The sequence below is a fragment of the Tenrec ecaudatus genome, chromosome 5 (assembly GCF_050624435.1).
Source record: "Tenrec ecaudatus isolate mTenEca1 chromosome 5, mTenEca1.hap1, whole genome shotgun sequence".
NCBI classification, from domain to species: domain Eukaryota; kingdom Metazoa; phylum Chordata; class Mammalia; order Afrosoricida; family Tenrecidae; genus Tenrec; species Tenrec ecaudatus.
The window spans coordinates 8729597-8743163 of record NC_134534.1 but is presented as its reverse complement, the minus strand read 5'-3'; the positions used below and the strand labels follow the sequence as shown (position 1 = coordinate 8743163).

The following is a 13567-nucleotide window of genomic DNA, read 5'->3' as shown; positions in this document are numbered from 1 at the left end:
ATTGTGACTCCTCTATGAAGTCTCAGGAGCCCTGGTGAAGTAGGGGTTACCAGTCGGGCTGCTAGCAGCAAGGCCTGCCACTTGGAACCACCAGCCGCTCCAAGGGAGAAAGACAGGCTGTCTGTTCCCATAAGCAGTTGCAGTCCTGGGAACCCTCCGGGGCAGTGTTCACCTGGCCTTTGCAGTTGCTATGGGGGAGCACGGGTGCAATGACAGTGAGTGTGGTTTGGGGATCAGGTCTCAGATTAAATGCTTTCTATCAGAAGACCATGTTTTGATCCGGCCAAGGTTCTATACGAGTGTGCCTCTTTGATCACGTGGAAATGTCAAAGGTAGGAGCCCCTTTCCACCATTATCTTTAGTTGTGCCTTTGGTGTCTCCCGGGATAGCTGGCCATCGTGTCTTTCATAAATACGCATTCACCCTCACTGCCATGGAGTCGATGTTGACTCATAGGGACCCCTGTGCGTTTCCAGGGCAGCAACTGTTGAATAAAAGAGACTTATGAAGTAGAAAAGGCCTGGTATTTTACCATCAATGTTGGTGTATGCCAGAAACAAATACTCATAAACCGCGGAGTACAAGTACAGGCTGCATTTCCCCCAGTTTTGCTCAAAAGGGAAATGAGATTCCAGGCAATCAAGCTCTAGGATGGAGGCAACACAATTTGTGAATGGCAGGGTCAGGATACAAACCCTGGTCTGACTCCAGCACCCGGGGACCTCCCACGTCATGGCACTGCCACCCAGGGGAGCGGCACTGCCCCCCAGGGGAGCTGCACTGCCTGCGGTGCCTCCAGTGGCCGGGCTGGTGGGGTGATGCAGAGCAGGAACCAGCAAACATTTTTGTAAAGGGCACATAGCTGAGAGTGTAGGCTTTGAAGGGCATGCCGTCTGTCGCAGCCTGGTCTGCTGTCACAGTTGGAGGAGAGCCATAGATAATAAATCAATAAGCGAGGCTGTTGTGTTCCAATGAAGCATGGGATCAGAAAGCAGGGGCTGGGCCAAACTTGGACTCCTGACCTGGAACAATTCACTTCGCCTGGCGTAATTTGGAGTCTGCCTCCACAAATTGAGTGGTTTGGATTCGATACACACGCAGATTCCTTTTTACTCTAAAACCCAATTATTAATTACTGTTCTGAAACAAACAAAAAAACCACATCCTTTCAACGTCTTGACGTTTGAGATAGGAAAGCTGCCATGTAAGATTGTATTCAATATAAATGTTAAAAAATTTATGTGTGCTCGGGAAAATAAATAAATAACCTTAAAGGGAAGCATACAGACAGTAAAGCGAAAAGTCTGGCCAAAAGCAACTAGAGAACACAGAAAGGGAAACATTACGGCCTGGGTGATCGTGTAATAATTTGCATTAGCCATTATTCAATCTAAAGTCGCCTATGCTATTTCCAGTCGCCTCATATGCATGTGAAAGTTGGACACTGAAGAAGAAAGAATGCAGAAGAGCCGATGTATTTGAATTAATGGTGCCGGGGGACATATTGAGAGTACTACGGACTGCCGGAAGACCAAGCAAAGCCGTCTTGGAAGAAGTACAACCAGAACACTCCTTAGAAGCGAGGCTGGCTGGACTTGATCTCATGTACTTGGGTCATGCTGTCAAGAGAGACTAGACCCTGGAAAGGGACACCATGCTCGGGAAAGTAGAGGATCAACAGAAGGGAGGAAGCCCCTCGGTCAGCGGATTGGCACAGCGGTGGCTGCAACACGGGCTCAAACAGAACCATCCCTCGTGAGGCTGGAGCAGACCAGGCGACGTTTCCTTCTAGGGTTGCTGTGGATCAGAACCAGCTTCACCCGACACACCCTAAGGCTTCTTTAAATAGACAGCTCTTCCATCTCCTAGAATGCACTCAGGTGCTCCGTCCTTCCTCTACTCTTAGTACCTGGATTCTTGCTTTTAGAACTTGGTGAAGAGCATATGGTAGAAATGTCGAGCACGCAAGGGCCCCCAACTCTAGATGGTGGGCATGAGAAAGGCTTCTTCTACCCAGCATGCAGCCTGGGTTCTATTTTGCTTCTCGCAAACTGCTGTTTGCCTTCTGCTTATCATTAACTTGGAGAGACACAGCTCTTGGATAGTGTTTTCAAGCGTGTGGACAACACGGCTTGAGAAACGGTCGTTTAAAATAAGCAGGCAGAAACAGTGAGGAGTTTAATAACCATGGGTTAAGGATTTTCCAGTTAAAGGGTCTTGCAAACGTTTGCAAAATTCAAGAGAGAGTATTGAAAAATAGAGTGTCCATCCGGCCCAAAATGTCAGCCAGTTACAGCCGTGAAGGAAGGTGCTCTAACTAAGCTGTCCAGCATGGCAAGAGATGACTGCCCTAGGTCTAAATAACACCCCATTGTTGAATTCATCCCCCCAAGTTCTCCTTCGCGCCTTCCCAAGGGCAGAACCCATTATTTAGAACTGCAACTTCTTACCAACTTTAGCCGTCCTCAGCCAGCAATAGAGAAGACGAGGCTCTGGTTGGTCAAGAAATGTTTGTCAGTAAATTCTTGTCAACATGGTCTCAGAAAAATACTTGCACACCAGGCCCCAGATGAAACTATACACAGCTGACGTAATTAGCTCCAAGAAAGTCATGTTAGAAAAGAAATCAGCTGAATTTACAATATTGTGACTTGCTATTGTAACTACACAAGATCCCGAACCTTCATGATTGGAATCCTGGATTCTCTTCTCCACTTCTCTGTTTAAAGGTTTACCCCTCCCTCAGGATGTCAGAGTACTTTGATAAATCCTCTCCTGGTGCCGCCCCCTCTGTATTGTCCTATTTCTTCTATAAAATTATTTGCTTTAACGTTAATGGAGATTACAGTTTGTTCTTTGACATGATGACTCTTGGGATCATTAAAAGCCTTTAGAAGTTCATAAATATTTCTATCATAGGGGTTTGTGAGTATTAAATAAGATGATGTGCCTAACACAAAAGCTAAGATAAAGGAGTTGCTTCATATGTTCATAATTATTGCCGTGGTTATTATTATTTATTATTATTATAAGGATCTATTTATTTACTAACACCACCCGAGGCAAAGTCTGAATTACTAAAGCAGTGGTCCTCCACTAGAGAATTATATCCCACGGAGAACAGAATATTGAAAGATGCAAGAAGCCTCCACTAAAGAAGGAAGGAAATCACAGCCACTGTACCCAAAAGAATTGATCAACCTTAAACTATTTCAAGAGGTAGCATATAATCAAGACCAATAGAAATGTTTCAACAAACAAGCAAATTCAGAAGAGGCTGCAGCTCTGGGGATATCACTGTTGACGGGTCTTCACTGAAAGACACTTGTGTTGTAATTGACTACGCAAAGACATTTGAGTGTGTGGATCACTAGGAACTCTGGATAGCCAGGAGAAGAATGGGAATTCCAGAACATGCCATTGTGCTTATTGGGAAGCTGGACAGGGATCAAGAGGTAGTCGTTTGAACAGAACAAAAGAATTCTGAGTGGTTTGAAACCAAGGTGTGTATTCCAATGATAGAGCTTTCTTTGGTTTTTTGTCATTTGAGTTATTTAATTAAGTTCTTTGCAAGAATCTAGAACCCCAATTTATGAGGATAAACCCCGTTCGTGAGCGCGAAGGTAGCACGCAAGTAGCCTTGGAGCTGGGGAACAGCTTTGATTTTTGCCAAAACTTGGGAGTCCACCACTTTCTGATCAGCCTTGCGCTGATCCATGAACTCGTATTTCTCTTTCTCGGTATCAAAGATCTCGCCTTCTTGGTGTCTGGGCTTCCGCAGCTTCTTCTTGAAGTAGGCGTCTGTGAGATGCTTGGGGATTTTCACACCACTGATGTCAACTTTAGTGGAGGTGGCGATGACAAATTTCTGGTGTGTTCTGCGCAGAGGAACTCGATTGAGGGAGAGAGGTCCAGTCACAAGCAGCAAGCCACTGCCCAGCTGCTTCAGGAAGACCACTCTCTTGCCTCGGTGGCGCCCTGTGAGGATGATCAGCACGGTCCCTGGGGTGATGCTGGCACGCACTCTCCTGACATGCTGGCTGAAGGGCTTCTTGCCGCGGCTCAGCAGCTTCCACGGCACGTCTTCCGTAGGGTAATACCTAGGCATTTTGCGCAGCTTCACCACGCGGGTCCCGCCGTTCTTGTCACCACCAACTGGCTTTGTGACAGTAGCCAGAACCTTCTCCTTCTTCTTCTCAACCCTGAACTTGGCCGCCGAGTACTTCCTCTTGTACATGGCCTTGCGGGAATACATGGCGGAGCGGGAATACCGGCCGATTCCTCTGACTAGGACTGGGTTTCGGCTGCAGTCGGGCTTCCCCTTCTTGGGCTTTTGCCCCTTCGCCTTAACTTGGCCACTGGCATCGGCTTTCTTGACTTCGGGCTTCTTCTCCGCCTTCTCACCCGCCATCTTGCAAGATGGGAAAGAGTGATAGAGCTTTCCTTGCTTTCAGCAAGGAGGACTTGAAGCAGTCTTCAGTATGGATTACATACCTGAGCAAAAAGAAAACCCAAATCCTCATAACTAGACCAATAGACAACATCATGGTAAACAGAGAAAAGATTGAAATTGTGAAGGACTTTATCTTGCTTGGATCCACAATCAGTGTTCATGGAAGCAGCAGTCAAGAAATCAAGCAACATATTACATGGGGCAAATCTGCTGCACAAGCCCTCTTTAAAGTGTTGACGAGCCAGAATGTCACTTTGCGTGCACATGACCTAAGCTATGGTATTTTCTATTGCCGCGCATGCCTGTGGCAGTTAGACAATAAGCAAGGAACAGAAGAATTGATGCATTTGAAATATGGTGCTGGGGCAGAATATTGAAAGAACTATGGAATTCTAGAAGAACAAATAGATCTGTCTTAGAAGTGAGAATGGCGAGACTTCGTCTCATGTGCTTTAGACTTATTTTCAGGAGACACTAGTCCCTGGAAAGGGGTATCATGCTTGTGAAAGTAGAGGGTCAACTTGAAGAGGAAGACCATCCAGGAGATGGATCGACACATTGGCTCCAACAAGGGACTCAAACAAAACAACAATGTGAGCATGAGCAGGAGCGGGCAGTGTTTCACTCTGTTGTTCATAAGATCACTCTAAATCAGATCTTGTGACACCTAAATTGCACCACACTACAAAGAGCATTTAGTGATACCTAAAGGCATTTTTGGTTATCACAACTGAGGATGATGTTTCTGCGATCTAGCGGCTAGAGAGCAGAGAAACTGTTAAGAACCCTACAACATGCAGGATCACCACTCACGAGGAGGAATTATCCAGCCCTAAATGTCAACAAGGAACCCTGGTAGCATCTTGTGATAGGCAATGGACTGGAAACCACAAAGTCAGTGGTTCAAAACCACCAGCCAATCCTCAGGATGGGGCTTTCTACTCCAGGAAAGAGCTAGGCTTGGAAACCCACTGAGGCGGTTCTACCTTGTGTGCTATCGGGGCGCTGTGAGTTAGAAGTGACTCCAATGGTGGTGAGTTTGATGTGAGTGTTTTCAAAGGTCAATGGCACTGAGGTTGAGTGGCTCTGCATTACAGTGAGCCTATGTCTGGTACAGCTTCCCAGGTAATGCAGCCTGAGTGCTCTGTGACTGAATGGAGGGACTGACCAAACTCATCACCCTTAAGATGACAATGCTTTGTTCATGTTATGATCTTTGCTAAGAAAATCTGAGTCTCTTAACTCCATAATATCAAACTGATATATAATATAAATGATGTGATTTCATCTTTGCTTTATCATAGCCCATCCCCCATTAGATTATTAGCTTGGAGTGAGGTATGACTGCATGTATTGATCAAGGGAAACATCCTATGGTATAGGAGTGATGGCCTTGAGTAGAGACTTCATAGATAAGTGATTGAATGAACTCATGAACAGTAGAATAGCCTGAGGTAGTTTCTTTCGACCATTCGCTAGAGTCATGCATTCTACCATCACTCACTGAGGGCTGCAACCTTTATGTTGAGTCCTGGTGAGACAACAGTTCATCGGTCCGCTGTTAACTAAAGTTAGTGGTTCAGGCCCACCCCAATGCCTCCTTTGGAGAAGGATCCACGTTCATAAAGCTTACAGCCTTGGAAACCTCATGGGCCGATTCTGCGGCATGAGGATGCTATAAATTGGCATTAACTCGAAAACATCCAGCAATACCAGCCTCGTGTCCTATTGCTGTGCTTGATGCCGAAGGACGAGTATTCCCCTCTCATCCTTCAACCCACCCCAGAAGAACATCCTAGAGCAGGTTTTCATGCTTCCATGAAAGTTCATAAAATTTGCTTCTCCGCAAAGTGGGGAAAATAAAGTCTGGGAGTCAGAGTCAAGGTCAACGTGCAGACTGCTTTCTCAACTCGGTCAGGTTGCTGCATTTTAGGCTTGCATGCAAACAATGCACGAGGCTAACTATGCAGCAGGAGCTGAGGCAGAAAACGCAAAAAATGGCAGCAGAGCGTCAGCCTCAGTGTATCCAGGATTCCTCTGAGCAGAGACGCCTGCAGCCCCCAGGGGATGGAACCAGTGCCCATGGGGAGGGAAGCTGCAGCTCCCAGGGGATGGAACGGGTGCCCGTGGGGAGGAAGCTGCAGCCCCCAGAGGATCTTTGTTTCCCGTTTCTTGGTGTCGCTTGTGCTCAAGCTGTTGCCTCACTGGAAGAAAGAGAATCATTTAGAGAATCATCCATTCTAAAATTTCACCTCTAGGAGCTTCTGTTTTTCTCGGGAATTATTAGACATTATTAACCCTGGGATAGCTGTAAATATACCAAAAATCAAAAACAAAGCCCAAACTCACTGCCGTCTCTGGATTCTAACTCACAGGGATCCTTGGTTCTCAGCCCCCTAATGCCGTGACCCTTTAATACAGTTCTTCATCCCCCAACCATAAAATTATTTTCATTGCTATTTCATCACTGTCATTTTGCTACTGTTCTGAATTGGGCGACCCCTGTGAAAGGGTCGCTTCACCCCCAAAGGGGTGACGGCCCACAGGTTGAGAAGCGCTGCTCTAAGACAAAGTACCGCTGCCCTTTAGACAGTTACCCAAGGTCATGACCTTTAGTAAGCTCTGCTACATCTCTCTTTTCTGCCTGGTGGGTTCAAACCACTGATTGATCCATTTCCAGTCCCAAGCTTTAATCACTGTGCCTCCAATGCTCCTTCACAAGTGTACAAAACTAAAAAAAAACCCAAAACAACAGAAATCTGACTTCCATCAAGTCAATTCTGACCCCCAGCAACACTGTGGGGCAGGTTAGAACTACCCCTAGAGGTTACTGAGACTGTAAATCTCTGTGGGCGTAGATAGCCTCATCTTCCTCCCATGGAGTGGCTGGTTGTTTTGAACTGCTTACCTTGGGGTTATCATCCCATCATGCAACCACTAAGCCGCCAGGATGCCATAGGTCTGCATAATTATTCCTATGTTTGAGTCCATTGTTGCAGCCACTGATTCAATCCATCTGGTTGAGGGCCTTCTTTTTTGGCTGCCTTTCTACTTTACCAAGCTTGATGTTCTTCTCCAGGGGCTGGTCTCTCTTAACGATATGTTCAAAGCACATGAGATGAAGTCTCCCAATACTGTCCTCTAAGGGGCATTCTGGCTGTACTTCTTTCAAGGCAGATTTGTTTGTTCTTTTGGCAGCCCCTGGGACTTTCAAGATTCTTTGCCCGCACCGTAATTCAAATGCATAAATTCTTATTTTGTCTTCTTTATTCAATGTCCAATTTTCCCATGCATAGGAGTCATGGAAATTACCATAGCTGGTGTCAAGTGCACCTTAGTCCTCAAAGAAACATCCTCGCTTTTCATGTGCAGCAGATTTAGCCAATGCAATTCATATTTTGATCTCTCGACTGCTGCTTCCGTGAGCATTGGTTGTGATGAAATCCTTGACAACTTCAATCATTTCTCCTTTTATCGTCGTGCTACCTATTTGCTCAGTTGTGAAGATTTTGTTTTTATGACATTAAGTTGCAATTCATAGTGAAGGCTGCCATCCTGGATCTTCATCAGCAAGTGTTTTAAGTCCTCCTCACTTTCAGCAAGCAAGCTTCTGTCATCTGCTTACCACAGGTTGTTCATTGGCCTTCTTCTAATCCTGATGCCCTTTCTAGAGCCTGGAACAACATTAATATTTTAATCATTTAATGTGTATCAAGTACCAGGCTTAAGAATTTTGGATGCATTTTCTCTTTTATTTAAGAAAAATAACAATCACATGAAGCAGAAAGTTCTTACAGATGTCTGCCTCCCCATGACTCATCGCCGGTCAGATAATTCTGACTCATAGCAACCTTGTAGGACAAAGTAAAATCTGCCCCAGAGGGCTTCCAAACTCTAATCTTTTACCAAAAAGCTATTTGGGATGCAGTGGTTAAGTATTCAGCTGTTAACCAAAAAGTTAGAGCTTCAAACACAACAGCCCTTCTCTGGGGAGGAAAAGGCGTTGGCGGTCTGCTTCCACGAAGCTAACAGTCTCAGGAACACTAAGAGACAGTTCTTCCCTGATCCGGAGATTTCTCTGAGTCTAAGCTGCCTGACGACCAAAAATCCATTACCATCGAGCCCATTTTGACTCATAGTGACCCTATAGGACAGACTCATCCCGAGACTTTAAACCTCCCGGGGAGTAGACAGCCTTGTCTTTCTCTGGCAGAGAGACTGGTGGGTTTATACTGCTAACCTTGCAGTTAAAAGCTCAAGGTGTAACCGACACCACCAGGGCACCTCATCTGCTCAACAGCAATGTTGGGGGGGGGGGGGGAGGGGGTTGTTTCTGGGTTTTTTGGTTGTTGTTTTTCTTTGTTTGTTTTGGTTTGTAATCTTTACAGAAGCAGGCTGCCTCATCGTTCTCTGAGGAGTTCAACCCAATGGATTTGAACTGTCAGCCTTTCAGTTTGTCAGACAGTGCCACCAGGCTCCTTTGTAGATGTATTCTCAAAAACAGAACAAAACAAAGCCTACTGTCACAGAGTCGATTTTGACTCATAGAAACCCTATATACAAGCTTTCCAATGCTGCAGGAAACAAAATCTTTACAGGAACAAATAGCTCATCTTTCTCCCATGGAGGGCCTGGTGAGTGTAAAAGAGGTGAGTATACCCAAAAGAGAAAGAAAATTTTCCCCTGACTATGTATTTAAATTTTTAACAAAACAGCCTTACCACCTTCAAACTACTCCCCATTGTACTTAATACATTTGTCAAATCGGAAATTCCATTCTTGGAAACATTTTTCATACTCATCTGTTTGGATAGCTGACAGCACCTCCCTCATTTTTTCTTCGCCTCTTTGATACTGTCCTTTCAACAGTGTCATGAAAACACTGTCCTTTCACGTCCCTCTGCATTCGAGGACACAGAAAGAAGTTGCATGGAGCCAGCTCAGGTGAGTAAGGTGGGTGGGGAAGGAGAGGCGTGCTGTTTTCATGGCCAAAAATTGGCACCCCAAGATGGCTGCAAGAGTAGGTGCATTGTCGTGGTGGCAATGCCACAAATCAGGGGCTTTTGTCACACAGTTATGCAATCTTTTAAGAACCTCTAAATAGAAAGCTCGATTAGCAGTCTGACTTGTTGGAATGACTTAAGTTTGCATTTTAAATTCTGCAGAGAGAAAAATGAGGGTTAATAAAGGAAAGGGCTTCAATGCGGAACATTCTTATTTTGTATTGAGAATCTTTTTTTTTATTATTGATCAGAGCTACTTAACAATGGGGTGACTATCCTGGAATGCAGGGAGCCTCTTGCTTGGAAATCACATGGTTCCATAGGCCAGGCCATCCGTGGTCTTGTTACTGTGCCCAGCTTGTTTTTTCTGCCTAACAAGGTCTGCCCCCCATGTCGCATGGTCATGTCCTGGTACTGCTCAGAAGTTGTCAAGATTCTTCCCCAAAGATAATCCATGCAAATTGTATAGCCTCCATGTAAGCACTTCCATTCTTTTGATTATTATAATCCACATCATCTCCCTTATCTGATTCTTTTGAGGATTTCTGTCCATTGTGTGGTCCTGTAGGGTCTCCTGTCCAGTCTGTGCATAGGAACTCAGTGAGTGCCACATGATAATCGGTGAGTGTTACATCCTGACACTATCAAAGAATACTTCCAACAGGTGTTCCACCAGGTAATATGGTCTGTATTTGTCAGAAAAGGTTATCCCTATGTCAAGAAACTCACAACCCCAACTCCTAGGAGCTAATTCAAATAGGTGTGTTCCTCCTTTATCTGCAGTTATCCAGGGACAAGCTGGTTCAAGCTAAAAGTACAGAAAGAAAAATTCAAGCCTTGGTCTGAAATATTGAAGGATTCCATGGGCAAAATATTGAACAATACAGGAAATACCAAAAGAAGATGGAAGGAGGTCACAGAATCTTTGTACCAAAAAGAAGTGGTGAACACACAACCATTTCAAGAGGTAGCATATGGCCATGAACCAATGATAGCATTGCAAGAAGTCCAAGCTGAACTGAAGGCACTAGTGAAAAACGAGGCTCCAGGAATTGACAGAACAGCCATTGAAATGTTTCAGTAAGCTGGCAAAACACTGGAAGCCCTCACTCAAACTAGAAGAGATCCATATTTGTGCCCATCCCAAAGAAAGGTGACCCAACAGGATGCAGAAATTATAGCACATTAATCATTAATACAGCATACAAGTAAATGGTTGCCGAAAAGAATTCAAAAAGTTGCAGCAGTGCATTGATAGGAACTTCCAGAAATTCAAGTCACATTCAGAAGAGGACATGGTATGAGGGATTGCTGCCATCAGATGACTCTTGGCTGAAAGCAAAGAATCCCAGAAGGATGTTTGCTGTTTGTGCTAGCTATCTAGTCATTTGTCAATGTGAGGATTAATAGTGAAGCGGGGAGTCTACCCTGTCAATTGGGTCATAGCCAATGAGGCTTCTGTGTGGGCACAGCCTTCCCCTAAGGATTCTGGGAATTCTGGTATTTCCTCTCGGAGGTGGGAGACTCTTCTGCTCAGACCCTAGGAGACATCGCAGCTGACGTGACAAATGGACCCACCCTGATGCAGCCTGGGTGCTGGCAAAGCCATGCAGAAACCCCTGCCAGCGCTGCGATGTTTACAATGACACTGGATCCAAAGACCTTCTGCCCACTGGCCTGTGATCGTCCTGCATTCCGCGTCATTGCATGTGTTTCGTGAGTCTGAAGAGGACTTTATACACTGATGCTGGACATAAGGGCTAATGTCGGACTTATGGACTTGATCTGGACTGGGCTGGGATGTTTTCTCAATGTTCAATTGCTCTTGTCTACAAACCTCTTTCTTATACGCATATGAGTGTCTCCGTGAATTTGTATCTCTAGTCTACCCAGGCTAACACACTGTGTTTCATTGAGCACACAAAGACATTAGACTGTGTGGATCATAACAAAGTATGTATGACTGAGAAGACTGAGAATTCCTGAACACTTCATGGGCTTGTAGGAGCCGTGGCAACACAGTGGTTATGACCAGGCTTTCCACTCCCGTAAACAGTTACCGTCTCAGAAACCCGCAGGAGGTCGCAGTGAGTTAGCATTCACTTCATGGCAGTACGTTTGTGCTTTAGTTTACTGTGCTTATGCGGAATCTGTTTGTGGGCCAAGAGGTGGTTGTTTGAACAAACGAAGACTGTGTGATTGAAAAATGAGGCGATGGGTGCTTGAAGGTTATATCCTCTCACTGTGGACAGGGCAGTGTCGTGTTCTGTTATAGTCACTACGAACCAGAACTGATCCAATGGCATTTGACAACAACACAACAGACGTGCTTCGGTCGCCTGTGCTCCATGTTGTGACTCCATCATCCTAACGTGAAGTCTCTGTGGTCACCTTCATAGCAAAAGTAAGATCGAAAGGTATCCAAAGAACTTTTCTCGGCTTCCATCAGAAATGACATACTTCTCTCTCACTTAAAGTTTTGGCCAGAACCAGTTCCATGGCCCCCCTCTGACTTCAAAGGGATGTGGGACACAGTGGATTCACTACGCGGGTCTCGGGGTGTGGAAGCGGACACTGACCCTGGAAAGAATGGGAAAACGACAGTCTATGAAACATTGTGCTGTTTTGGTAGAAATGTATGCTTTTAAAAAAATTAAGATAGTCCTGTCTAGTTAGGTAGAACAACAAAGACATGTTTCTCAAGCCCAGCTGAAGCACATCAATACACCTGCAGAGCTAAAGCTCTTTTGGAATGCCCTAATGTCCTCTGCTCAGTGCTGTCCTCGTTACCCAATGACAACATCACACGGGTCCATCTTCCTTTTGGCGAGGACGTTTCGCTGGTCGCTGACTGGGTCAACTTTCCTGGTGTTTTAGCCACACTACGGAGGTTAGCGGAGCCCTGGGTGCAGAGCAATTATGCACTGGGCTGCGATCCACAGGTTGGCTGTTTGAAACCACCAGGCGCTCCTTGGGAGAAAGACAAGACTTTCTACAGCCGTAAACATGGCCGTCTCAGAAGCTACCCTGCCCCAGTGGGTTGCCTGGAGTTGGCATTCACTCGATAGCAGGGAGTTTGGAGTCTGTTGTGGCAAATCATATTCATGGACCTCTGTCAATCACTTGTGAGGACATAAATAGTAAATAAAAGAAAGGAAGGAGAAAAGTACTCAAAGAAGGCTTCCTCATGGTTCCTAATAATGTAATTCGATGTATAAATATTTTTCACAGCAAGTTTGTTGTTGGTTTTCTTGTGATCTAAGAAATACTACATTTAACAATTCACAACTATAGTATGACACAGTATTCTATAGCTATAACTGATAACAAACATGTCTAAGGATTCTGTACGGTTTGGGATGGGAGGAGGGGTGGGGGAGGTGTGCGAGGTTGACACCATGAATTACTGCGCTGGGTGACACCACCGAGAGCCTCTTCTGCTGGGAGACATGGTTTTCCATATGCCCAGGAGGGAAGAGAGTGAAGCAGGTTTGGTTGAATTCCTAAGTATTATCATCGGCCACCCAGGCATTGAAAGTGATTGCGAAATTCATTCTTAGAGTTCTATTATTCATGTTGGTTACCCTACAAAACCATTGAGCCCGTGAGCTCATTATAATACGTACTGAGTATTATGTAAATTTCAGTACAGCCATATACCTAAGTATTATGTAGCAATTAAAAATTATGTGACAGAAAGAATATATAAAATATTAATGCAAAGTGTTATAAGGGGAAATGTGCCATGTGGCTGCAATCTTTCCACAGAGGAATATAAGCATACATATGCATTTTAAAGAGCAGAGTAGGCATTAAGAGTTAAGAATAATTACCTCTGAAGGTAGTAGCACATGTTTCCAATTTCTTCCTTGTGCTTTCTATATTTTCTTTTTATATATACATAAGAAAGAATTATTACTTTTATTACCAAGGGAAAGAAAAGGAGTTTGCTCCCTAATTTACCAAAATAATGTACCAGCTGAGCCAGGAAACTATTAAATCACTCAAGAGTGGAATTATCTTTCAGGGCTTTGTATTCTGGGTCCTCCTGGGGATTCAGAAAATTCACCCAAAGGGAACAGGACTTTCACCTTCTCCCGAAATGATAGGT

General features: G+C 44.9%; 1 pseudogene; it reads right to left on the bottom strand.

Annotated features, from left to right (window-relative positions):
- Window positions 1-3556: 3556 nt before the first annotated feature.
- LOC142448645 (large ribosomal subunit protein eL6 pseudogene) lies at window positions 3557-4425 on the bottom strand (annotated as a pseudogene).
- Between the last annotated feature and the right edge of the window lie 9142 nt (window positions 4426-13567).